The 27,762-nt window shown below is 44.0% G+C and overlaps 1 protein-coding gene across 9 annotated transcripts in view; it reads right to left on the bottom strand.

Moving 5' to 3' along the window:
- Window positions 1-24,532, bottom strand: part of MAP2 (microtubule associated protein 2) — a 226,463-nt gene extending 201,931 nt beyond the window's left edge. For 8 of the 9 annotated variants that reach the window (XM_054209170.1, XM_054209177.1, XM_054209178.1 and 5 more), the window contains exon 1: window positions 24,407-24,532. The gene's annotated coding sequence lies outside the window, so the exon portion shown is untranslated. Of the gene's footprint in view, window positions 1-14,007; window positions 14,405-24,406 lie in introns of those variants that run through there. The other variant, XM_054209171.1, reaches the window with a different exon arrangement.
- Between the last annotated feature and the right edge of the window lie 3,230 nt (window positions 24,533-27,762).

Here is a 27,762-nt window from a genome sequence, read left to right as displayed (position 1 = left end):
CTTTCAACAATTACAGGTTGGACCAATCGATTTTTTTCAATTCCCCTGCTCATCCTTACCAGTCTTCCCAAGTCTTTTAATCTCCTTTCCCAAATTCCCACAGAACTGAAGAGGGACCAAGTATTAGCTGAGGTGTCAGCCTGCAAGTGCTGCTAGTGGCTCTGACCGCAAGCAGTTCCAAAGGCTGAAACACAAACACTTGCTCTAAATGGAGAGCTGGATTTAAATTGCAAGAAAGTTAAAAAAAAAAAAAATAAACACAAAGCTGGCCTTCCTATACTGTCTACAAAAGAAAACCTATTGGTAGATCTCCAGTCACTGCTCCCCAGGCACCACAAACACCCAGTCTCCTGCTTGAGATTGCCTCCCCAAAAGCTGTCAACCCAGCCACTCACATGAATTTCTTGAACGAAGCTAGTTTAGCACAGAGTGACCACTGCACAATAACTCAGTTCATCAGACTGGGCGAGGGAGCCCAACACAGGCAGCTCAGCCAGGAACGGGCATCAGTGTCTGAAGCATTAGCCTCTGCCACAAGCACAGGTACTCTGAGAACAAACAAGAAAATATTATTTTGGATGGTAGCACACCATTGCCTATCTGCACTACTCTTGCAGGCCTCACTCTGCTGCTCCACCCAGCCCCTGTGCAAATGGCCTATGCGAAACGCCTTGATGGTGCAATCCAGCTGCTGACGGACAGAAACCCGGTCACAAGGTCCATTCTCCACACAGCCGGCCCCTTCAGTGGCAGCATCAGCAAAGAGGCCAAGCACTGAACAGTCACACACCTCAAATGGAAGCAGATAGCTCGCCCCTCAGTAATTTATTCAGTTATTGATGAAAAAAATATTAGTCCATGAAATCATTAAATGTTATTTCTCCATCTTTGAGGCTAGATGAATAATGAAAACAATGATTCACAAATGGCTCATTACAAAAACAGCAAAACAAACACTACGATCTGCTATTTACACAGGATTGTTTCAGCAACTTCACTTCAAAGTGCCAGGGTGGAGTCTCCAGGTCTGCCTCTGCACAGGAGGACAGTATCTCAAACGTTGCGCTTAGGCTGCAAGTTTGCTATTCCTGTTTCTCTGTGCTTCCAGGACTGTTCTATCCAGCTTCCAGAACAGTGCAAAAATTCATTTTCAAAACAGAAACACATAAATTAACTCTTCATATTAAAGGGATGTATTTGTTTTTCCTTCAGGAAACTGTGCATTCAATATGCCTGACACTATCGCTAGTTTACCAGACAAACCACTTGAAGAGAGAATTATTGCAAAGCAGGCTGGAATGACTTCTTGGAGATCACCTGGGTTTTGCGCAAGGCATCGGTTCTCCTCAAGGCACAGAAAGAAGGGGGAATGGAGAGCCATCCCACGTGCAGAGCTGCAGCGGAGGCATGGCTCCCCAGAGCAAACCACTCCTTTTTGAAGGACCCCACTGGAACCAGGGCGGCTCTCTGCAGCGTGTGCTGCAGAGTCAAGACCTGTATCCAAAAACATGCATCCGCGTGGCACTGTCACAGCATGCCTGCATGGCTAAGAAACCAGCAGCATGCAGGGACACAACCTTAAATCTAACCATGTCTCTAGAGGGGCAGACAGGGGCACGCAAGGATTTACCAACACCACCCAGGCACCTCACCTCCCAGCACTTCCAGTAACAGATAACATTTGTAGACACCAGGATTGTTTGCAACTACAGGAAGGTTAAACACCTTTAAAAAAAAAAAAAAAAACAAAAAACAGCTGGAAATCATCAATGCATTTTAAAATGCCCTACCCAAACCAGTAAGATTTCAAATAGCAATAGCAAAATTGCATTTCTCCTTTTGAGATGGCAGTTCTCACCACAGAGGTCCAACCACCAGATGATAGACTGCTAGGAATTTTTTTTAAATCTGATATAATCTAAATATAACTTTTTTTTTTTTATGATGTGGTTAAAGAAATCCACTCTCAGGAGAACACATCTGAAGCCAACTTCCAATGCCAAATATTTTTTTTTTTTTAATCGCCAAGTTATTATTATCCTGTAATCCCTAAAGATGTTGAAAGTCCTTATGATGGAAACACAGCCTTAACTACAGAAAAATAATATTCTCATATCTGAACACAGGCAGTTCATTTTTTGGTGGACATCAGATGTTAAAATACTTACAATTTGAGATTTGCTAAAGTTGCACGTCCTTCTTTGCCAGAAAAATATTTGTCCCCAAGAACAAAACCAAAAACTGTGACAGGTGGTCTTCACCACTATAACCACCTGAGCCAGGAGACAAGCCAAGGATTTTCTATTTTTAGACACTAAATCATCTTCTATTAAACAGAACTCTCTTCTTTTTGAGCAGCAAAACACATTGCTGCTCAAAAGCATGCTTACTTTCATGATGATAGCAGAGATGAGCAATGGGGAACAAAAAAGAAAAAGAGTAATTGCAAGCTGAATAGATAATCTGAACACAATGCAAATACACTAAAGAAAAGTTTAATGAGCATTACGAAAAGTAAACTGAGTGACAAGTTCACACGTTCTCTCCCTCTTTATTAAAATAAAAAAAAAAACTTAATTATGACCACTAAAGCTTTTTTCCTCATTCCATCTCATGAGCTCAAATAGCAACACACTTTTCGAGGAGAAATATTGTCCCTGTACTCAAGACCTAAAGGCCTTTATCTCCTCCAGCGTTACACTGCATGGAGGGAATCAGGCCATCAGCATCAATGCTACCTCCATCAAGGCCCATGTACACTTAGAGTTACCCTTGAGTCCTCTGGGACAACTCAGAGCCAGCTGCAGACACAGGGTCTTCAGCCAGGTGGCACCTGGGGAGTCCCAATGCCCACCCCACGCAGCTCCATGCAGACACCACCCAGACACCGAGCTGCTCGGAAGGGAAACGTTTTACTTTGCGTTACGTACAGGGGAACATGTTACATGTGCAAGTCCCCGGGAGGGGCATGTGATTTAATGGGACTGCATATAAAGAAATTCAGGATTTGTGTGCATCCCAATTCCCACTGCATTTCAATGCCAACCTCACAGCTTTTGGCCACTACATCCCTACCTGCAAGCATCTGGAAGACAACAGATCGATTCACAGAAGCAGCAAACATTTGTACTCGTTTTCTATGAGGACCTAGGTTTTTTCAGACTAACAGGAAAGATCCTGTGCTCAAAAGCTGTTCTACAATCCAAACTATACAATCTGTAGTCAATACTGCAGATCCAATGGGCTGGGAGACGTATCACTTTGTGGCAAAACAGAGTAGAAATTTTTGCTTTGGAAGAAAAGTAACATTAACAAAAATATCTCTTGCAGCATTAATTTTAGTGGGAAGAACAAAGAAAAGCACGTTGGAAACTGGGAGCAAACCACATTATCTACAAAGCATCACGTCAGCACAGTTACTCTGATCCATGTGCAGTTTGTGTCATGTTAAGTCATCATTTGCCAGGACTTCTGGGAAAGAATTTGAAACTAATCTTTTCTTTTTTTCCCCTCCATACTGAGTGCGGAGGAGTTTTGAGCCCATCTGTCCCTGAGACAGGTTCAATGTAAAGTCCTCGCATATCAGTACATCGTAGAGAGCAGACAAAGAGACACGCCACAGGAGCTTGCTACTCTCAGAAGGAAGCTGGGAGTCCCAACTGTACCTCAGCTCCAATTAGCTGCTTCATGAACTTTTCTCAGAAGAGAACGTCTTCTGAAAAAATAAATACACACTCTGATTAAGTAAATTGTGAGGAGTTAATTTGCAATTCCGCAATCCCCAAGGGACTCCAAGACCAATCTATCTGGTGTTTCATCTACAGTAATTTAATAGTTTACATTGTAAGGCCTATAGCCTACGATGAAGATACCAGGTCAAATCTTGAGTACATTATTCACCCTAGTCCCACTGATTCAGAGGCACTACTAGGCCAATTAAAGCAAACAAGATTTAGGAGTCTACTACCTGCCCCAATGATTAGTAGCACAAGCTGTTTTCCCTGCTGGGATCAACAGCTTCACCGCTAACAGCTTCCACCTGCAAGCAAGTTCAGGTTAGGCATGCAAAAAGAGGCAAAACCAAATATGTTCCTCCATTTACATTCCACTTTGCTAAAGTCACTACACAATTTAATTCCCCGCTCCCACAAACAGAGACATGCAACATAAGGTGAGCCTTCCAGATTCACGTGTCCAAACCGTTCTGAGCTATGTTAAACACTGCGTTCTCTGCTCCATTTTGGGCTAGATTTTTTTAATTTGTTTTCTTCCCACATCTCCTTCCTTTGCTTGCCAGGAACTGAGTTGGTCATTTTTATTTCAAGTAAAGTTGCCCCAGCCCCGCAGCATCTCAGAGCTCTGGAACAGCAAGGCACTCTTTTTATGTAGAGTGCACTTGATAAAAAGATTAATAAAAACTACACAGCATCTTTAAAGGGCCGCCTGGTATCAGTGTAGCAAAAGCACAAGTTCTTAACGATGGATATCAGGAGCGCAAACCAAACAGCGCTAAGAGTCCAGGCAGTTCTAAGCCTCTTCTACTACAAATCAATTAAGCTGAACAGCCTCTAAAGAGGCTGTCTCCATTTCCAGGCCACACTCTGCACTGCCAAATATTCAAAAAGTGACTGTCCGTGCTCTTTTAAGGAACTCACAGTGACCTGAACACTATTTACACAAGTGTCATAATTCATTTCCTATACATAAAATGTCTGAACAAAATGCATTTTCTTTAGATTTATTTACATAAATAAAACACTATATTGGGCTGGCCGATATACTGTTGTAAAGCAAATGATTTGTGTAAACTGGTGATAAGCATCTCTCCCATGCTGCACACCATGGAAGGAGTAAATATAAGTTTACTTATATATATACTTAATATATATATATTTATATATATTATAATATTATATATATTATATATTATAATATGTAAGTATATATATTTACTTATATATATACTTAAATATAAGTAAATATAAGAAAATTAATTTCTCTCCAGTCACTAACAGAAATTAAGTGTCATCAAGGATGAGCTGAGTCCAACAATCCTCCCTCTATCAAAAACTAGCATAATTGCTAAAAACTTTTGAGATTCTTTCCTAAGGAAAATTATGGATTTTCCTGCTAATTTTCAGGTTTTGCAACCTATCATCAGATACAAGACAAAAAATATTTAGTTTACAGGTGAAAGGATGCAACTTCAGTGGTTTGATGCTGAATACCTGAACACTCTTTTCAGAGCAACTGTGAGTATGAGTGATTCAGCTGGAAATTGTGAGGAGGTGATAAATGACTCGTAGAGTTCTCCAACTGGTTTTCTATGCATATGCTCCAGTTGATAAAACACAACTTATGTAACTAGGACAAGACAATTGAGCAGTGAAGACAGCACAGGAAATGCCATTTCTGCTGTTAGCCAAAATGCTCATGTGGCATTTACATTCTCAGAGACTCATCGGGAAAGTTTGTTCCTTTTTTCTTCCATGAGAACAGAAGCACAAGTGTTTACAAGAACCAAGAACACCTCCTTTCTTCTCCACCCACATGGACTTGGCAGCATGTCCCAGTATTTTGTGATGTCAGCGTTGAAAAACCTGCATCACATTGCTTCGGGGCCTCTGAGAAAATAAAAACAATTAAACTACACACTGATTTAAGACCTGCCTTTTTCTCCTCTCTGTGCCCTGCATTCAAAGAGAGACTTGTTGGTTCCCCTAATAAGTCTGGCCCCAATTCAGCTGCTGATTGGAGTTGGCTCGTGGGATTAATGTTTACAATATGAACTGATGAACATTTATGAATCAGGAGGTCTGTATGGTTACCTGGGCAGTGTGTGGTGCTACCAACAGTGCAGATGGAAAGAGTGCTAGGGCTTTAAGAGCCTATGTCAAGAGTAACCTTCTTGAGCTCAAAACCATGAAGGAAATAACAAAATCACCCAGAGGCCCTTACAGGACAGGGGAACTGCGAAGTGCCGTTTCCTCCAGAAGAAGGCACTCTAGTTAGGGAGGCTGGCCAGAGGAGGTGGCTGCCATGTCCACCAGCGTTCGCTGGCACACTGTCAGCCTAACCAAAGAGCCAAACACAGGTACTACCTACCTGGGAAGTAACACAGAAGCCCAGGACCAGGGAGCAGGATGCAGACAAAATGCTCAGTTCAAGCACGCCTTTCCTCCCTGGATCCCCTGACATCAGCGTGGTTCTCCCTGCACATTTAGGAGCATCCCTCAGCTAAGTGCACCATAATGCCACTCAAATCTGCAAGGGCAGACTGAAACACGCCTTTTTGTTAATATGCCTACAATTCTTAAATTTATACCAACAGATTCTCTCCTAACATAGGCTTTTCTGAGCAAAGGATGAATTTTGCCCTAAAGGCTTGAAAGGTCTAAGGACAGTGCCACAGCAGGGTGCGCGCTGTTCGAAGGGCAGCAAAGGGAATAAACACGCTGGTAAGCACATAATCATGCTTTAGGTGTTAATCCTGCAACGTAGCCTACAAGCACAGACTCCTCTTTATCCCTAATGAAGAGGCTGAGACCTCAAACGAATGCATTGATGCCACAGATACCTGGTTTTTGCTAGAGGACTAGGGCCTCAATCACAACTGGAAAAAACACTCAAAAGCAGATTTTGGCCCTGATTGGAAAATGCCAAAATTAAACTCCAATACAATAACTAAAAATCAACTAATGACCAAGAAGTAATTCAGGCACAGATTTCACTTACACCTAAAAAGTAAATCCTGTTTGGTGGCGTTTAAGCAGGTGACCTTCCATTGACACATCAAGATTTATAAAGCCTGCTAGCTATTTTACTGGAAAATAAATCTATCACACTCTTAACAAGATTTCCAGAGATTACAGTCTGGGCTCAACTGTAGTACTATCTTGTCCACATAATACCATATAAAGAAAGAGTAAATAGAAATGTCAGTTATCTTTGAAATAATGCAGTTAGATTCTGACCCAGAATAAACCGCTCTCTCTCTGACGGCTACTTCAGTGGAGTACAGAAAAGAAACATGAATGCTCACCTCTGTGCATGCATATGCACACTTATGTTTTAACATGAATTTGCCTGCTTGTGTTCATGGCCCAAACAGGTCGGAAACCTCCCTCCTCCTCCCCAAAAGTCACTGACGCATGGAATAACTGGCAAGTGACGCTGAAGGACCTGCACTTTCCCCTTTAAAGAAAGATGTTGTTGTGGAGTTGACGGGCCACTGCTTTTGTTACACACTGCCCTCGGTCCCCAATGAATCCCTTCATAAATCCCCACAAAACAGCAATAAAGCCACAATCTTTAGCAAAGTCTGTATGTGGTTCACTTGTAAGGCACTCTAGAAAGTTATGGCAAATTTACTATTTCCAACAGGTGTAATGAATAAAAACCAAGAAAAAAAGATCTGCACATCACTAACAATCTCATGCAAGTCATTACTGTCCTTCCCACAGGCTTTGTAGAGACTAAATGAAAGCTATAGTCTTGTTATAAAATGGGTGCTGCACTAACAACTGAAAATAATACATTTCTTCTGAGGATCCCAGGTAAAGAATGAGAGAACAGCTCCGTAGGAGTCAAAGATTGTATTAGTGATGACTGTGGGTTCTCCCACAACACAATCTGCCTTCTGAAAATTTTTCAATGGAAGATAATTAATAATACATGCTTCTTTTCACCAAATTAAACAGGATCTAGATCGCATATCATTACTTTTCTACTCTTTATTCCTGCTCTCCTATTGAATTCACACCAAAATTCCAGGCCCGACCTTCACCCACGGTGAAGTCTTCCATGACAGCTACCTTTCTTAAGGACAATAAAACTGTCAATCAAGAAGCTGAGACTCCCAACTGAAGCTGTCATCAGCCTCTGGACAGCCAGCTTACAACTGCATACCTTCTCCCACTGCAATGGGAAACAGATCACCAAACCTTCCCCCTCACAGAGCAACAATCAAAACCTATTTCTTCCCTTTAAGGTCCTCACAGTTACAATTTGTACATCCAAAAACGCTACCAAGCCACCGTGGGAAGAGGAATAAGGGCCATATTTATCAATATACATTCTAGAAGTTATCCAGGTGTCAGGATGGCAAGTAGGGCAAAACAGGAAATGAGTAAGATGATTTAATAGCTCTTTTCTTGTCAGGTAATTATAAAAATGGTTACAAGATGAATGTTGATATTTCAACGTGCATGCACAGTTTATTCTGTCATTCTTCATATTTTAGAGACTTCCACTGAACAGAGATTATATGTACATTACCGCGTTTGACAGACAATCCGAAGCTGTTCTTTACAACAATTTATTTCCTTTAGTACAGTACAACACTATTCTTATTGCAGAAGTCATTACTGTCATAGGAAAAGCTTCCTATTTACAGTCCTTCTGTATGTGGAGGAGCTATTGCTCTAGCATGTGAACGCAGCATGCAGAAGGACTTACAGTCATTCATGTGCATCGGTACAAAACTGAATTAAGTAGCACTGATTGCAGGTAAAACATATTTCCCTTGGAAACTGTCCAGGTGACAACTCTCATCTATTGACAGTAATGGTCCTATTGTTCACACTATTTCTATTTAACACGATCCAAGTATTAGATTCCAGAAGTATTTATATAACAAGTTCCATTCAGCTCAGTGGAGTTGTAGAGGTGCATACATACATTTTCACATGCATAAATATTTTTAAGAGTAAAGATGTACAATAGAAAGTTTACCAAAAATTAATAAACGGCACCTACGCTGATCAGTACGGAAAACAGTTGGGGAACTTCACAGGGACAGAACTCAGTTCTGTGAGAAAATCTGATCTCCTCAGCACTTTGGAAAAAATAAATATTCTTCCTGAAGAATTCTTGGTAACTAACAGATGGCACTGTGAAACAGGGATAATGCTCTAGTAAATGACAGGAGTTGGTTTAAAACTTTCACAGAAATGCAGCAACTCTCTACAGAACTCTGTCAGATTCAGGATTAGGCTCTTGTGGAAAGTCATCTCTATTCCAGTCTCTTCCCCAAATATTAATTAAAAAAAATAAAAAAAAAAAGCCCTAAGTCATTGCTCAAGATTCACAAATACAGGGTTTAAAGTAGACCATTATATGACTCCAGGAGACCGCAGAAAGTATCAAAGCTATTTGCTTAGAATAAGTGACAGCGTTAGCCCAGCCAGGCATTTTCCAGTATCTCAAATGACATTTTATAAAGATGTACTTTTCCACCTGACAAACAGCATGGTTTCACCAGTTGTCACCATAAAAATCTAAATGGCAAAACCAAAACTGAACTACAGCTTTTTTAGTATGGAAAAAGGAAAACAAACATCTGCTCTGTTTTCTGCCTCACTCGTTTGGGTCTTTTAATGTGTTAAGCTAGACAACGTGAAAAAAAAATACTATTTTAAAGCACTGTTCTAACATTATTCATGTCTCTGAACCACCAAAATTAAACATGTACAGGACCACAATTAAATCAAACACAACACCACTTCACAACATTGTTAAAAAGCCAGGCTGAAAGGGGTCTTTTTCTGGTTTGAAACTGAAGGCTGGCCTTAGCAATAAAATTCAAGACCATTTAAGATCTCTTCAGGTCATGAATGTCTGTATCAAACTTACCCCAGTAAGGCAAAGTAATATTATAAACAATAATTAATACTATTAAGTGGGCATAAGTGTGGAGTCTTGAAACTATTCTGTCATTAACATCCCCTACATAATTACAAAAGTCTTCCTGGAAAAAAAAAAATAATAATAAAGAAAAAAGAAAAAGGAGCTGAACAGCTATCAGGCAAATATGCCTAATCTGTCAGACGCACACACATGCAGCTCTAAGCACCTTTACATAGACATACAACATTCCCAACAGCTGATTTGGTATGAGAGCAGGTGCCAAAACCCTAACACAGAAAAACAACAAACACTACAGCTGCTCAGCTTTTAGACTGGGAACAAGTCCCAGCCTGCTTCTCCAGGCCCATTCCAACTAAAACTTAGCTCTGATTCTCCCTACCGCTTCGTATGTGCTCAGGCCTCCAGCAAGTTCCACACGGCGTTACAATGAACTCAAACTCCCTGACAAAAATGAGATCCTTCTGACTGGTTTTCTGCTTTCAATGTTTCTGCAAAAGATGCTTCTTTCCAGGCCTAACCCAAAGTCCAGCAGAGCTAAACCCAAGATTCCCACCAAGGGCAAGCCACCTCGCAGCCTGATTCACAGAGGTCTTCAGCACTTTAGCAGGCCCCCCCCAAGACGAGGCACTCCAGCAGCTCTCCATCCCAACTCTGCAAAATGCCATACAAAATTACGAGAGGATCCACACCAGCACCTTCTGCCCGTTTTAGTACCAATGTGTTACTGGAGCAGTAATTCTGTACATTCAGAAGTACAAGTCTTCATGAGGTTTATGCACCACAGCAGCAGGACTGGTGGGGAAAAAGAACTCATGCTCCATTTTGTTGCAACTTTCCCAAGCTGGAGAGCACCAACACAGTGTGCGATTGCTAGTAATTGTCCCCTCCCTCATTCACTGCCCAAACACTTCTTCACTGAAAAAAACTGCACACCCCCAAAAACTGAAGCTGCCTGCACCAGACATCATCTAAAGGAAGTACCCTAATTATGCCTATTTAAGGATTTACATTTTAATTTCAGCTTTAAGACAGCTGGGCTCCTCTCAGGGGAAAACCAACAGCAGCACAATAAATCCTTCAGGCACGTTCCCCCTGCTTTTCTTTCCAAGTTGCTGCTGTGGCGTTCTGCACTGGTTGAAGACACCGTCAATGCACAACAAAAGGATATTCTAGCCTCTCTGGGTAACAAACTGTTAATGTAAGGACTGCCTAACCTGGGGCAGTAGCTTTCAAGAACTAAGAAGATTTCTTTTTCCTCTCCCGAGGGTAAAATAAGAAATACCATATAGCCTTTCAGATTCAAAGAGATTAGAAAATGAAAAGACTTACTGAACAACTTGATCCACCCTTTCAAGACAGAATTGTTCCATATTCATGTGGCTGCCCCGTATCATGTGGTAGGGTGTCATTGGCTTCTCTTTAATAAAACACAAACACTTGCATTGCATAACGCAAGTTAGCTTGTCTTGAAAAAGGATCTCGGCTGCAGAACCAACCCCACAAGTAGTAGCCTTAAAAACTGAAATGATATCTAAAACAAGTTTTTTGAGGTGGATTCCTCAGAACTCACTGCATTAAATTCACACTAGGCTTTGACATCAATGCTAACAAGTAATTAAATAGATATTTCAATGATAAGTGTTTTCAAGTTGTGCTTATCAACATTTTAACGTGAAAGTGACAAGAGATATACTGTCAGCAAAGAGGCTGCTCAAAGAATATACAGGATAAAAGCCAGCAATGCTTTTATTATTGCATCAACATCACAAGAACGGAAGTAATAAACAACCTATTCAGGCTTCCTGTGGATGCTCCAAAGCGTTTGTAAGGAAGGCAATCAGCGTTTACACAGTCCCCAGACAAGCAGAGTTTCTTCTTTGCTTGTTATTCCCATAAGGTACCTAAAAACCTTTCAAAGCAGGGCAGTGAGAGGGTTAGCAGTGCAACACGGTACCAGTTGGCCCCAGATTCAGCAAGAGCGGGGAGACAAGAGCCCCTGATTCACAGAAACAACTCCCTCAAGAAGAGGCATCTCCCATTTTCCAGTGCAGCAGTGAGACAGACAAGACCCACCCACCCATCTCAGTACTGCCGTGCCTCTTCCACCTGCCGGAGCAGGCAGGTGAGCACAGGGGATGCAGGAGGCAGAGCAGCCTCCTCATGCTCACTTCTGCGCACCCATGCGGGGCCAGCCTGGATTCCTGTCCCACCACATGCCACCAACCGCTGCTGACTGGTCATCAGCACAGGAAGGGTTTGTGTGCTAGCACAGTTCTTCCCAAATCTCTATTTCCCAACTGAAAGTCTCAAAGCATACTTGAAAATTTAAAAACCTTTGAGTCTGCCCTTTCTGGAATGCAGGCACACTGAAGGGGAAATATAAAACAAAATTAAACACAGGTAAAACATGAGTGCAAGATACTGAGTCGGGCTTATATAAATCACAGTGCAAACAACGCAGTCCTAGCCTCCTAACTGTCTGAGCAACCCTTATCTGTTGCACACATAAATATTCAGAGAAAAGTACATAACGCCAGCTGCCATCAGGAAGCAGAATAATACTGGTTCCACACTACTGCCATTGCTCAGAGCTCTGCTGCCTCCAGCCCACCTGCCACCACCCTGGGATGCTTTGTGCCTCTGACTGAAGTGCACGGGTTCTTTTGTTGGTCGCCTAGAAAATACTACCCATAGTATTTGAGCCCTAACATTTCAAGTAGCTCTAATTCAGCTTTCAGCTTAGCTCAGTTCTTTGTCCTCTAAAAATAACTTACATTTAATTGCAACTGGCTAAAATTTTCTAATTCTTTGTGACCCCAAACCTCTAAATCTATTACCCGGAGACGGCCACAGTAATCCTTAATGAAGGTATGGGTATGATGCAGCATGCAAGGGGCCATCTGGTTGCCAGGTGTTTCCTGGCTTAGTTTTTCCTCACAACACACATCCCTCCTCCTCCTCTAATTCCAAGGAAGGCAATTTCTACCTCAGGACAGTCCTTCATTAAAGACACAGGCAAGGGCTTTGTGGCAAGCAAGTCAGCTGCAGAACAGTGACATTCAGAGCCTGCAGCAGAAAGCCTAGAAGGACTGTTTATTACCATACAGATCTCCCTGTGACTACCAGGAAAAGACTGTGCCAAGTGTATTTATGACTGCTAATAGGAAGGGAGCCGAGTGCAACATTTTCACTGTAACCCTGCCTCTTTTGTCCTTCGCTCATAAAAAAAAAAAAAAAAAAAAGAAAAGTTAAGAGTGCAGGTTTTTTTAGAACAGGACCATTTATACAAGAAGCAGGTGATTCAAAAAGTATACTAGGCAAGATTTACAACTGCTGTAATTTGTCTTTTAGGGAGCAACAAAACCTGTTCAGGGAGGTTAGATCCTGTGATCTTTATTTTCAAAATGGAGCATTAACTTCCCTAAAATCCCCATCTTTCAGACAGGTGGAGGCCTTCCAGCTCTCAGATACACATTCCTGCCCCTCTGGAGCATTTGAGAGACCCAGACTGGTAGAAAGTAAGTAATTTTTGCACAGCAGTAGCGTTGCCCTGGCTCAGCTTCCTGAGCTGGCTTCCCACGGGGTCAGGCAAGGACCAGGCACCGTGGGAGCAAACAGGCACAGGACCCCCACAGCACCAGCTGAGATAAGCCCTGACTGCCAAGAGGCAGCATCCCAGACTGCCAACTGGAAGGCTTCTCCTGGTTCCCACTATCACGCTAAGATTTAGCTCGCATAAAGCGTCATACATTTCAGGCTAAATCCAGCAAACATTTACTTGGACACTTGCAGTAGCCTGTTCTCGGGAATGGTTTCAGACTGGTTATATACAAGTACCAGGGTCAGTGGACATGCACAGCAAAATTGCCTCAATATTTCTCAAACAGGGTAGGGAAAACTGACTTTTGCTACGGCAAAGAGAAAACGCCTTGTGACTCCTTCCAGTGTACGGAAAGGGACTCCGTGGTGGGGAGCTCTGGAGAGTCAGGCCTGATGCCCCTGCTGTCCTCAGGAATCAGTCAGATGAGAAACAGCAACTGCCACTGCTCAGCAGACACACAGGGCAGAAACGTCCGCTCTGCCCTGGCAGCCAGGAACCTGCTTTCCCAGGCTGGGGCATCCCAGTAGAGCTACAGCCTGCTGGCCACCCCAGGGCTCACTGCCTATGGGGATGCCAGGCCCTAAGCAAATTATTGGTGGATACAGAGAGGATGATTTTGCAGATACGAGGCTGAAATTTGCCCATAAAATCCCCAAAGGAATCATTTCCAAGCCAAGAAGAGCTTCTCCGGTTCTACTGTGGATCAGGACCTAAGCAAACAGGACAAGCTAAAACCAAAACCAAAACCAGCAGCACACCTGTGATGGACACACCAGAGGCTCTCACAACTGGCCCAGAGCCCCACAGGCTGGCACGCACTCTCTACCCTGTGGTTATCTCGCCCATGATCCAAGACTCCCATAAGCCCCTCAGAAGAGGAGCAACTCCTCATTTCAGAACAAGGTCCAGCAGGAGAATATCACAGGTTCTTTTTCCATAGTTTCATCTATATAGCAGGTTTCTTATTTATGCAGAGCTCTGCTCAGAGCTATGTTTCGATGCAAAATGAGCGACGAACCTGGAAAGCAACAAATGGAAAGAAAAAGAAACACTTAAATGCAGGCAGAGCAACAGTGGAAGGGGAAATTGTACAGTACCAGTTGTAAAGGATTTTCAAGTTCAGCTGCAAAGTCCAGCATCGTGGAAAGGGAAACATTAACAACTAACCAGAGACATAGCACCTTTATTCTTGAGGCACGCTTGCTCATTTGACTGTTTGCATATTTTAATATCTTTTAAAAGGAAAGTTTCTGCCAGAAATTATTTTCACAAGGCTCAAAACATTCTTCAAAGAGCTACTCATCTGCTTAGTGACACAGGCATGGGGCAGGGCTTGTTTACTAATCTAGGAGGATTACACATCAACCTGGATCATGCCTTGCCTGCAGGTAAGGGCAGCAGAGCAAACAATAAATACACCAGGCTTTCCAACTGCAAAAGCATGAGGGGAACAGAATCCAAAAGAAAGTTATGCTTATATCATGTTTGGATGGGGAAAAGAGGTGAACATAGGGAGACAGCTGCTTTTTTAGATCTGTTTTTCAACAGTGTCTGGAAATCCTGGACAGGCAAAATCTGTTCCTACTATTGTGTCAGCTCTGAAACCTACCAGCTACAGCTGAAACATGTCTTCACAACTAGTTTTTCAAATAAAAACATAACACATGCCTCTGACCTCTCTTTTTGTCTTTTTAATGCGTGCAGAGATCACTCCCCCACTGGAAGAAAACTCGTTTTCCACTTACCTTCCTTCTCCTTTAAGCAAGTGAGAGAAAGCCACCAAAACATTGCCAGAGAAAACAGAAAAACACACTACATCTCCAATACTCATTCTCTTGCCCATCCCGGGACACAGACAGGTCACTTAACTCCACTGCGTACTGGAATAAGCAATGTCACTGGGGCTGATCTTGCAATAATTTAAAGTGCAGAAGAAAATTCCACCCTCTTCAGAAAAAATTTACTACTTCTATCAGTATATAAAACTAATTAGAAACAAAAATAACTCAGATCCTTCAAGTGACTGAAACCTCAGAACTGAAATTCACCTGAGAACAGCAGGGCAGTAAGGGCAAAACAAATCAACTGGTGCCGACCATAGAGGTATTTCAGAGGAATGACCCATAATGCCAACTCTACAATACCATGTCTCCAAGGAAACAGTTCTTTCTGATCCTAGTAGTAAACATAGCTTCATGTCCTGAAGTATGGAAAACACTGGGTTTGCCAAATATTTTTTTCCCAAGTACGTATTTCCTCCTCCTGCTTGTAATAGGCTATAAACAAAATTCAGTCCTAAAACACTTAATTCAAAGTGTAAACAAGTTAGTTGCTCTAAGTACAGCTTTCACCATCACCATATTGCTCTGTCCCCATCACTGGATGAAAACAGAAAACTCATGACCCCACCCAAAAAAGGATTATCTACCTTAAAACAACCAGTAGCATTTTTATCTGCTGGTTCAGGAAGGTACACACCTTGCACCAATTAAACTCTGCCATTGTCAGCATCTTAAAACAATAAATAATTACAATCAAGGGGTACTCTCTCCTAAAAAGCAGTGTACTTACTCAGTTGTGCTGCAAGACAATAAGCAGAATCAAGTTCACGCAGAGACTGCAAATCACAGAATAAGGCTTTGTTTCAGCAGGTATTACTTGACTTATTATCAATGTCTCAAAGCCTAAGCTTCTGGTAAGGGCTTCAAAGACAACTTAGTCCAGATGAAGCAAAGAACAGGAAACCTCCACAATGACAGATGCTTGGTGCACATCAGCCAACGCTGGCAGCACCTGCACAAGTCAGCACTCACCCAAAAGTCAGGCTCTAAGTGGACTCAGGGGCTGCAGGGATGGCTGATGGGAAAGGCTTGATTGACTCTGTGCCTGTTGGTAATTACAGGTAATAATGCCAGTCAGTGCTGGCATCCTGATACCAGCTTTACCATCCAAACAAACATACAACCATTCAGGCATCTGAAGAATCAGTATCATAAATGCAGTAGAAAGACAAAGCATGTTCCTTACTTCCCAGTGCCTGTAATTATCAGTTAAAACTTTGTAACATGTAATTAATTCCACTTATTGCAAACAGTGATGCTGCAAGTGTACACTGGACCAAAACAAGTGAAGGCAAAAAAAAAAAAAAAAGCCTAACTGAATTCAGGTTTTTTTGCCTGTAGAAACAATTTTGTACTAGAGGTCATTCTAAGTGAATGCAATTTGACTACTTTTTTTTTTTAAATACATATCACAAAAAAATTTCTCAACTATTCATATTGAAAGGCACATTTAAGAGTATTTTTAATCTTGCATTCAAAATACTGACAGTGTTTTCAGCAACATTAAGTAGCGTGCCATTTAAAATGATCTAACCTAAAGGATTGTAAGTATTATCTGTAAATCACTGCTGCTAATTTTGGCAAACTATATGGAATATAAAATTATAGATATTAATTTCTCATATTACAAAAGCCCTTTTATTCAAAGTCTTAGACATAAATTTATTATATGCTGTAGCAGACAGCACTGGGTCCTATGAAATGCTTACAGTCAATATTTTGCTAAGTCTTACTCAGAAGCACAACCAGCTCTCTATACCCCAAAAAGCTTAACTTTGCAGAAAACAACATGGAATGAAAGCTCTTAATTACCACACTATCCCTTGCTCTTTGGAATGAATCAAGTTATTAACTGTTTCTCCCCCTTCCCCCCACCAAAAGAGGTTTGTTTTTCTTACTTTTTTTTTTTTTTTTAATTACTCTCTCACATATGTTTGCCAACTTTTGCTTTACTACTCCAGGCAATATACATATTTTATCTCCCTAAACAAAAAGAAATATACAATTTCCTTCCTCCTGATTTATGGGTTTCTTCATCATTTTCCTGGGGAAAATTTTCTTTATGGGACACCAAATCAATCATGTTGGAATAGACAAGGACGGGGACAAAAAATTAACTTGCCACTTCCCTTCCAGACACACTTAGCACCAACCTTAAGTGACAGGTCTGCTCTGGACTCCTGGCAACCCAGACACTACCTGCCAGGTGTATTCTGAGCGCGCTGACAGCCTGTGAAGAGCTTCCTTAGGGCCAAGCTTTGCCCTGACTGAATCAGTGCAAATCAAGAACAACTCTGATTGATTGATTGATACAAGTCTGGAGGAGCGGACTCTCTTAATTCAGAAATCTCCCTCCTGTTCTCATGGCTATCTGCCTGCGCCACATACTCTCTAACACAGGGGCGGGGGAGCGCTGAAGGAGGACAGGGTAATTCTGCCAGTCAGGAGGCAGCTTAGGGCTGGCACAGCCGGCTACATCCCTGATTCCCTCCCACCCCAAGCTACAGGTCAGCAAGCAGGACGGGATGTGAATGGCCGAACACCCACACCACCCCTTGCGGAGCAAGCTTCAGTCTCCTTTCCCTTTGCAAATCATTCAGCTCCACCCCTGCATCTCTCTTTTGAGCCCCTGGATTTTTTTCTTCAGCCTTCTTGAACATTTTCTAATTGCTGAGGGAAATAAAAAACTAGTATTGATTTCATCATGACTCCAGGGAAGCTGGCAAATGCCTAATGCCATGAGCACAGTGCTGCTGCAAAGAGGAGCGTCAGCCTGCCTGCCCACCGTGCCCTGTGACAGCCACCCAACAGCGGCTTCAGACACCCGGAAAGCACGTCAGGCACCATCAGACGGGGATCTGCCAGCAACAGGCAGCCGGCACTGGAACGTACAGCTGCTCTCCATCACGCCACAGTCACAGGAGCTCAAACAAAGGTAGCAGCTCTGTTTGCTGAATGATACCACATGGCCAGAACAGGAACGGGTGCCCAAGCATACCTTACCAGATCACGAGGAGGCAGATGCAAGAACAGGACAGGGGCTTTAAAAGGCCATGGGGTTTCTTTGTCCCACAGTCGGCCAGAGGACAGTGAAACCATGTTACCGTCAGCAAGCCCTGGATGTGGTGGCTGGCAGTCATTACATTGCAGTGCACAGCCTCGGGTCCAGAGTCCAGACACATTCCCCATGAGGGGATCAGATCTTTCTGCTCAGACCTGGGGGTCACAGAAGAGCTGCTGGGAGAAAACAGAGTAACTTGGCACAAAAAGAGCTGGTTAGCTAGAACAAGCTAACCAGCTTTCCAGCTAACCAGAATTCACATCCAGACCTCCTTAAAGTGAAAGGACTTTGAACACGCACTTTCAGCCCGTTTGACAGCAAACACAGAAAAGAAGCTTTCCTCACAGTCCCCCTCAGCCTCTGAGCTTTCCCAGAGGTTAAGGGGGTCTTTGCACATAAGGTCTGTCACCTTGCAATTGCCTGCACTGGCCTTAACAAGTCATACACATACCTTCTACAGAAAATGAGGGGAACAAGAAAGTGAGAGAGACCTAGCTCTACCTCACACCCAGCCGGGGTTCCTCCGGGCACAGCCTGGACAACACCATGGTTGAGCTATGTAGGGAAGGAGGACCATCAATGCAGATCGTCGCTCACAGCCAGCAGATCTGAGTTTCTGGCCTGGCAGCAAAGCACCCGGGTCACTTTTGAAGGTCCACTGCACTTTCTACTGAGTCAGCTCTGGCTCAAATTTGGACCAAGGCTGGAGTTTTCAAAAATGTAACCGTAACCCAGTTCTGAACCTTTATAATACTCCTACCCTATGTTCTTATTTTGAGATATTTTCTAACTTTGCTCATTCAAGATCAGAACCTAAGAAAAAGTAGCAAGTTTTGCACGGCAAAGCAGCTCTTCTAACAGATAATGTATGTTCCTCAAAATAGAACTGACAGCTCCTAGTTTTAAACCAGAAACCAGCCCCTATCATTCTCTCCAGAAAATAAAGTGAAAACATAGGGTTAATTGAATCAATAGGTCTTATAATTAAATGCTGCCAAGTTATCTGACATGACTGGACTGCTGGTTTTGTTTTGGGTTGGTTTTTTTTTTTTAATGTTGTTTATCCAGAGGTTGCGTACATTTTAAATACAGCTAATTTTGCAAACGGCTGTTGAAACTTAGTTTAAATCTCCCTCGGGGGACAAAGTGACAAGTTTCACAAACAGAAAAGTAAGTTTTCATAGACTTAACTCACTGGAAGCTACTGCAATCTAACTGCATTACGGCTAGTAGAAGTACTAACAGAAAACTCTTCCTGCTTCTTGCCAGGGGCTTGACCAACACGAGACTATAAATATTCCTCAGATCCCCGCACCCGTGAGTGCCAGCTGTAAATGAAGGAGCCGAATTTGCCAGAGGGACTGAATTCTACCTACAGATCCATAACTTAAGAATTCATAGGTATAAACTGATTATTTCCCCGAAGGGGAAATGTACCCCAGATTTTCAATAATGAGAAAACAGAGCTGAAAGGGGCATTGTCTTTTTCCAGATGGAGTGAGTCAGGTGCAGATTCAATGAATTCAACACAGTTATATTGATTTTCTCCACCTAACACTCTTGCTTGTAATAGGGCCATTGCCTCCTTTGTGCTATATGAACATACAGATATACATGTATATTTTATCTGGAAGATGGACACCATGTGCTAAAATAAACAAATACTTATTACACCACAGAAAGTTAGAAAAACAACACGTTTAAAAAATGCTAGAAGAGAAACAGTATATTGTAACATTGGTCAAGACTATCAACCAGCACTAAGCTGTCTCACAGATTATTGAAAACAAAGAGATAATATAAATCTTTATATTACTGAAGTTGCCCAAGCCTCGCCTTTTCACCGTAATTCCTTTCAAACTGGCACCCTAACAAAGATGCAGGATACTGAGCACAAACACAGACACTCTGAAACTGTTGTCTTGTTATCACTTTGAATGATTGTGACAGGCTCCCCCCCACCTCCAAGACAAAAGAACAAAGATCAGTTTCATCTGCAAGACTGCTGTAGGGAAAAACAGCAGTGAGTGTAAAACCATAAGGAGCAACAGCATTAGCTCATCTTTTCTCCTTAATACAGCAGCAAACAATTAGTGTTAAAGTAAAATGGGTCAATCAAGACCTCAAATCTTCTTAAGAGCTAGCATAGTCAACCCATGTGGCCACAGAATCCAAATTAACCCCATGGATACATCAGTTCTTTTCCTCCAATACCTAGAATTACAAGTGTCACATTGAATTTCCTTCTAAAACACCCTCCTATAGTTTTGTAGCATAGCCTGCGAATACACCTACCCATGAAATAAAAGCTTTTTCATCTACTGAGGCAGACAGCTTAAGAAACCACCTCTGTTTCCAGCACCAATCCTCTAAATCACCTCCACCCTACAGAAATCAGTCTCATGCTGGTTTTTATTAGCTGAGATGTGCTACAGAACTACTGCTAATCAGCACACCTCTACACGAAGCAAAAGAACAGAAGAAAAAGCACCAGCCCTAAACATGCCAAGACCCACCCATGCTCTCCCTTAGTGTGTGTCTAGGGAGGGATAAGCAATGTAGTGATTTCACGGAACATTGTTCATTTCCATGCTGTCTCTGGAGGTACTCAGCACCGCCAAAGATCATGAAGGGTTTTCCACCACTGAGCCCACAAACCCTGAATTTACGCTCTTTCCCTTTTCATCAAAAACATTCCCTCTTCAGTTAAAAACATGTTTAACTTTTAAGCACGCTTACGGCTCACTTTCAAGGGCAATTAAGCATGTGTTTAAACAACTGAATAAATCCAGATGGACCAAAACAAGCATCTTTGAGTCTTCGGAACAATTCTACATACCAGCACATGCTTAATTTTATTTCCTCATCAAGTACACACATGGACTTTAAGGTAGCACACAAACAAAATATCCAGATTGTCAGATAATTCAGTTCAGAAGGGACCTTGGGAAGTCACCTAGGCTAGGACCCCAGGACATTACACCTTTCCAAATTTCTGGCTGTTACTCATTCATGTGCATGTTAACTGCAACATTCCCTGATCCTTTTCTAGGCGAGGCTTCAATTCACCCACAAATGTCCTGCAGGCAGGAGCCAAGGGGTGGTTTTTTCTTTTGGTGTGAGTCAGAGATTATACCAGATCAGTTCTCAGCACAGCCATTGCCTGTGCAGTGCCTTTGGACTGACCCGGCGTTTACAGAGGAGCACTACTATGGGAGCGTTTCCCCCAGCCCCTTCTGAAGCTAATTGTCATTTGTACCATCATGGCAGACCAGATTTCAGATCTCATAGATGCTGCAGCTGCATTACAAGTTCTGTCAGTACCTTGTGACTTTGTAGAGCTTGTAGTAACAGAGAGGTAACTTTCTGAAAGCCATCCTCATAAAGTCCTCACAACCTAAATTCTTTTTGAATTCTCCCTCTTCTCACCCCATTAAGAAAACAAGCCTGTCTACAACACATGTGTATGACATACCACATGTGGGGGTGATAGCTGAAGTAGTCCAGCAGAGTCTGCAATGGGCCTTACCCACTCGCTTCCGTGTTGAGATATTTCTAGCGATTTCCACGGCTCAGAGAACTGTTAACTGAGCACGGGAGCAGAGCTAGAGGGGCCACAGCCTGCTCTACTGTCAGTACACATAACAGATGTTTCCTTCCATGAATCCAGGTATATCGTTTAGCAAGCAGTAACTCACACAGAAAGCAGCATGCCACAGGCTGAAAGGAAAGGTATGCTTCTGGAAAAACATCTAGCAACATGGGAATTCTTAACTCAGACTGCAGCAATTCATTTAGGGACTACAGTGATCAGATCACTCATGCCTAGGCACAGCACCTCAGGGGCCATTAAATGACGACTTTTTCTTTATTGTCAAAACGTATTTAAAGACCACAGCTAAGTACTGACATAACATACCATAACAATTACATCAGATCTCTAAATCAAGGGTGCGAATGCCGCTTTATGTAACAAACTGCATTATAAGCACAATGAACTGCCCTCCGTGCTCCAAGTGTGCTAAAATTCTCCACAGAACAACAGCAACTTTTTATTCTCAGGATGACAGCTCTTTGGCTTCTCTCAAACACCCACAGGCAATGCACAATATGGGTGCAACAAATTGTAAAGCTCCATTAACCAAATCCTGTCCCTTGGGTAAAAGAGAAGAACGGATAGAACTTATGCCACTGCATCTCACTGCTGAAATCACCCCTCTTCCCAGAGCCTGCGTGTTTCATGTCGACACTGAACAGTCTCACCAGGCCACTGGGGTTATTTTAAGTGTGTTGGTTTAGCTCACCTGTAAATGCCTGAGCTCCAGGAGAGCGGTACCAGATTAAGATTGGGGTCCTGCCCGCTGCTGAGTGCATCGTGAGTGTTTTTCAACTAGGTGAAATGAAATACACAGTGAGGAATTCAGCAGTTTCTAGACCTAGGTGCTGCAAGGGTGAGTTTGGGCTTAGTATTACATATCACACTTTCAGAACAGAAATACACTCCTATCCACAAACTTAACTGGACTGTCTCTGTGCTGACAAGAGTTTTTATAGCACACGCAGGGAAGGTGCCCATTCTCTCACTGTTGGTGAATCACTTCTTAGTGATCTATGAAGTAATGGCAGGGGCAGCTTCGCTAGGTAATGCTCTCTCAGCACATTATCTCTGTCTTCCCAGCAAGGGCTGCGATGCTGCGATCACGTCATCCAGTTGGGAAGGAAGCGAGAGAAGCTATAGAAAATAAATACGACCTGCAGCTGAGCCTCTTCTTGGGTGCACTGGCTATGAGCTATGTAGTCTAGACATCCCTGCAAGTCTAAACCAGCACAGGTGAAACAAAACAGGTTCTTTCACAGGCAGAAAACAAAGGTTTGTGAAGGAAACGGGAAAAAACAGAACGGAAAGGATACGTGCTTCAATCTTGCAAGCAAGAACCCTTCTGAAAACAAAAGGGACAGGTTTTCTGAACTGCAAGCAGCACAAATGCTGGACAGCAAATGATTTTTTTTTTTTGAGAAAGGATGGAGAAATATTTATTCGCACAACCACAAAGACATGACAAATTATGGAAAGGGATGCTAGAGACCTAGAATAAGAAAGACTTAGAAAATACATATGTATACATACCATTCTACTGCATGATTTTATGTTAATAACCACTTAGATGTGAAAGCCAGCTATTTTATATCAGGAAGAAGCCTACATGAAAATCCACCAACAAGTCAGAGAGCATCTTTATTCAGAGGAAAACTGAAAGTTCAAGCTTAGCATGTCAGTATCTTATATACAGAAAGCAACTCTCCGGGCACGCGGCACACACCCTTCTTTTCCCAAAGGTGTTTCATAAAGCACATCTTATTCAAACGGCAGGTCGTGGTTAGCGTCTCAAACATGTACGCAACAAATTGAGGCAAAGAGTCTTTATTCGGTAGATCCCATCCGGCGCAACACCCCGGCACCGCAGAGCCGCATATGCTCCACGGCTTGTACCTGCGGCAGTTCAAGCGAGGCACATTTTGCATAATTTTCTCTTACATAAAAAGGCTTTGTTCTCCACCGCCTCGCTGCGGCCACCGGCCTCCCCGCGCACAGTTGCTCCCTTCCCGCGGCTGATCCATTCATTACAGGCAATGATTATTTTCTTTTTCCCCCCCTCCCCGATGCAAATTAAAAGCACTTACAACCATCTCACCCCCTCGTCTGACACAACGTTCTTTGTTCAGCCTCACAGATCCCTTTAGAGGAGCTTAGGGGTGGGGGCAGGAGAGGACAGAAGGTTTCATCCTTTAGAGGGTTTTACAGCCCGGAGATGCTCCAAGCCCTGGAAGGCAGACGGCAAAAGTCGGCTGCCCCCGTGAAGATAAAACAGGTTCTCACCGGGGAGCCGCCCCCGCCCTTCACCGCCGGCGGCTCCGCTCACCGACGGGCTGCAGACTCCGGCCCGGGGCCGCCCCCTGTCAGAGCCCGCGCGGGCCGGCCCGGCCCCGCGCCCCCAGCGGCCCCCAACGGCCCCCAGCGGCCCCCAACGGCCCCCAGCGGCCCCCAACGGCCCCCAGCGGCCGGCGCGCGGACACCCCTCCGAGGGGCGCCGAACCCCCCCACCCCCAGCGGCCACTTCGTCCTCCCTTCCTCCTCCTCTTCTTCTTCCGACGGGCACCCCCCGCCCCGGCTGCGGAGCCGCTGCCTCTCGCCCGCCCGGCAACGTCCGCCCGCAGCGGGGCGGCGGCGGGGGGAGGCTCGGCGGGAGTCCTTACCTGAGCGCCGCGGCGGCTGCCAGCACCGGGACGCACCGCCGCGCCGAGGGGCAGAGAGAGGGCGCGCCGCCGCCGTGCCCGCCTCAGCCCGCCCCGCCGCGCTCGGGGCTGTCGCCGGGACGCGGCCGCCTGCGCGCCGCGAGCCCCCGGCCCCGCCCCCCAGCCCCGCCCCGGCCCCGACGCCGCTCCCGCAGGGCCCCCGCGGCGGCGGCGTCCGGCCCCTCGCCACCGCCCCGCCCCGCGCCCTGCCCGCCGCCCGCAGCGGCCCCTGCATTGCGGAGGGGCCCCGCGCCGGCCCGGCACCCGTGCGGGGCGTCCCTGCTCCCGGGACCCGCCTTTGGCGGGCCGCGGCGGTGGGTGTCGGCGCGGCGACGGTCGCGCACCGGCGCTGAGCTGCTCCGTGGCGGCCGGCCCCGGCACCCAGCCCGCCGCCGCGCCGAGTCGGTCGTCCCCGCCGTCGTAGAAAAGCATCCCGAACCTCCCTCACCTGCTTGCGTTTGGGTCTTCCAACGATGCCAGTCTCAGCCCAATCTAATTTCTCCTTTTCTTGTGGAAAAAGAGAACGAGCAATGGTGAGATAAGTTAAAAAAACCCGCTTTTACAGCACCTCAGAAACTGCGCTGCCGCTAACTTTGAAATTGTGCTCGTGTAGGGCCGAGCTCTCCAGCCATTTCCTGGAACCCGGCAATAAAAGATATCCTATTGCTTGTCACTTACCAGCTTCTCAAACTGAACTTTCCTCCTCAGCCCCTCAGGACATCAATTCCTGTTTCCGTGTTCCTTTGGCAAAAGTAAAGCAGGCAAGGGCAAAGTCATCCCTCACGCGACACCGCTGATGCGCTGGAGCTGCAGCCTCGGCTCATCTCGCCCTTTCTCATCAGAGTCACTTCGTCTCAGTGCTCTTTGCTGGAGCTGAAAGACTAAAATGTGATTCTTACCTTTTCCATTTCCTCAACAAATTAGTCTAATGGGTTTGTTAAAAATGAATGTGCAAAAGCCGCTCTGTCAGAATCTGAACCAGCAATTCTGAGTGTCATGTATGTATTAGTCTAATAAATGTTTTTGAATCAGGTGCTATGTTTTGATCCAGTAAAGATAAACGTTGCTATTCCTCTTTATATTTGGGTGCCCAGAATACACACTAACTGTTAACCCATACTGCAGCGCAAAAGTTTTAAATGCTAATTTCAGTTTTGTTTCATTTTGCTGCACCACTCTGAACGAGTACTTCGTCTATAATTTTTACAAAGCCTCACTAATTTTAGGTACCTAGCTTGATTTCAAGCATGATTTTCAGGAGTACTGAGCACTCTTTTCCTCTGTGGACTTTAGCAGGTGATCTACAACGTTTCATATCTGTAATTTGGGCTACACGAATCTTAGGCTGAGTGGTCAAAACACAGGTTCAGTAAAGCCTAGGCCCCGCCGTTGCTTCAGCTGCCATACGGAGATGGCCATCCCTCAACAATTTGTTGGATTATATTCCAGTCCTATGTTAATGTCAATAACATGACTTGGGGATGCATACTTATTTTGTTAAGCATCTTTAGGTATTTGTAAAACTGGAAATTTTCTTTTCCCTTAAAGGTCCGAGTCTGTGAGTCGAGGCTACAGACATCTTCCCTTCCAGTCCCTTTCCCAAGCCCTCCTCAAGCAGTTTGGGACACCTTCCCACCACTGCTGCTTCCTTCTTCCAGCATTTCATCTGTAAAGCACTGGCATGCAAAGGGAGCAGGATTTTGCCAAGAGGACAACGCTGTCATGTTCCCCTCTGGTTACTCACTGTCGGTGATGTATGTCCATCCGGAGGAGAAGCTTCCAGAGGACACTGATCTGCTACAGGCAGTCTTTCTTCCAGACTGCCAGGAGCAAAGATACCCATTCAGCGCACAAGGAATGTGCGCCAGTGCCCCCAGCACCCCAGGGATCAGCAGTGCCTTTTCCCTGCTGTCTTCTTCCCTGCCTCCCCTTGGAGGCCCACGCAGCCATGGGAAGACCTCGATGGAGCTCTCCCCCCAAGCACAGGGACTTTGCCCTTCCTTTGACCACCTGGATAAGAGGAATGCAGCTTACATAAAGCCTAATCAGAAGGAGCTCTGAGCGAGAATGAGCGGTTGACTTGATCAAGGAGAAACAGTTACACTTCATCCAAATGGAAATTAGATTTATTTAAAGCTTGTAATATTAAAAAGAAGAAAAAAAAAAAAGGAAAGGACAGCTTATACTTTTGTTGGAAACAAATACCGCAATGGGTGTCATGGCAGAGATGTCTTAATGGAAAGACACCACGTACAATAGATAGGCTGTGTGTGCACTGTCCGTAAACATTCCTAGAGATCAGAGGGGTGATATAACTAAGCGCAGAAGCACTCAGAATATTCCGCGTGCCGTGTAGGAATCACTGCCTCTAGCTCAGCTGCAGTATGGTAGCAGCCTGTCTCTTTTCAGCAGCAGCCTGCAGAGAGAGAGGGAAGGTGAATTTTGGAAGTTAGTCATTCAGTTGCAGCTCTCCTTTAAACAATCATCAAAGCTGATGAAAAATAAACACAGAGAAAAACAGCATGGCATTCACCATTTTCCTCGAGATAATTATCTAGTGAAATTACATTATACTTTACATTAAATATTCAGGAACAGTGTTGACACTAGACATTTTAAGACAGGAAAAATTCGTATAATTTATGTTGGAGTTATTAAAATGCAGGCACATATTTTCATCAGAAATATTCATGCAGAGATCAAAAAGCATCATCTCACTAAGAGATAGTGGGGAGATTATTTTTTTTTTTTTTACAAAGGAAAAATAGATTTTTACATAACCTCCGAAACTATAAGCTTTATAGTAAAGCTTTGACATGCTGAATTATGGATCTCTATATGGAGGTCTGGTAAATCAAATACAGAGGATTTTTACCTGCCTGCTAAAAGAAAAAGGAATGGCATTGTCTATAGCCCTTTTTAGAACAGATTCATTTGAAACTGTGGGTGGGAATTGCCATTTGAAAAGGGACTTGTGTCAAGACGTATTCTTCTTTTACTGCATAGCTACAATAACAAACCACTGCTGCTCCTCTGACAGTTTATCGAGGTGCAATTGTTGGCAACTTCAGTATTTGGCTTCACTTCAGAACGAAGAAGGAAACATTTAATTTCTCAAAAAAAGCCTCTGTGCCAATGTCACAGCATTAGCCGAGCCAACGGAGTGGTCGAGGCAAAGCCAGCTCTTGCCTATCCGTGATGAGAAGAGCAGCAAGCACCAACAAGGATGACAAAACACCGGCAAGTATGGCTACGGCCCCTTTACGTGCTTTCCCCAGGGGCATATTTGCAGTCTCTGGGCATGTTCAACAATCGGT

Source organism: Rissa tridactyla, chromosome 7, assembly GCF_028500815.1.
Source record: "Rissa tridactyla isolate bRisTri1 chromosome 7, bRisTri1.patW.cur.20221130, whole genome shotgun sequence".
Lineage (NCBI taxonomy): Eukaryota > Metazoa > Chordata > Aves > Charadriiformes > Laridae > Rissa > Rissa tridactyla.
This window is presented reverse-complemented; position numbering and strand designations above follow the sequence as displayed.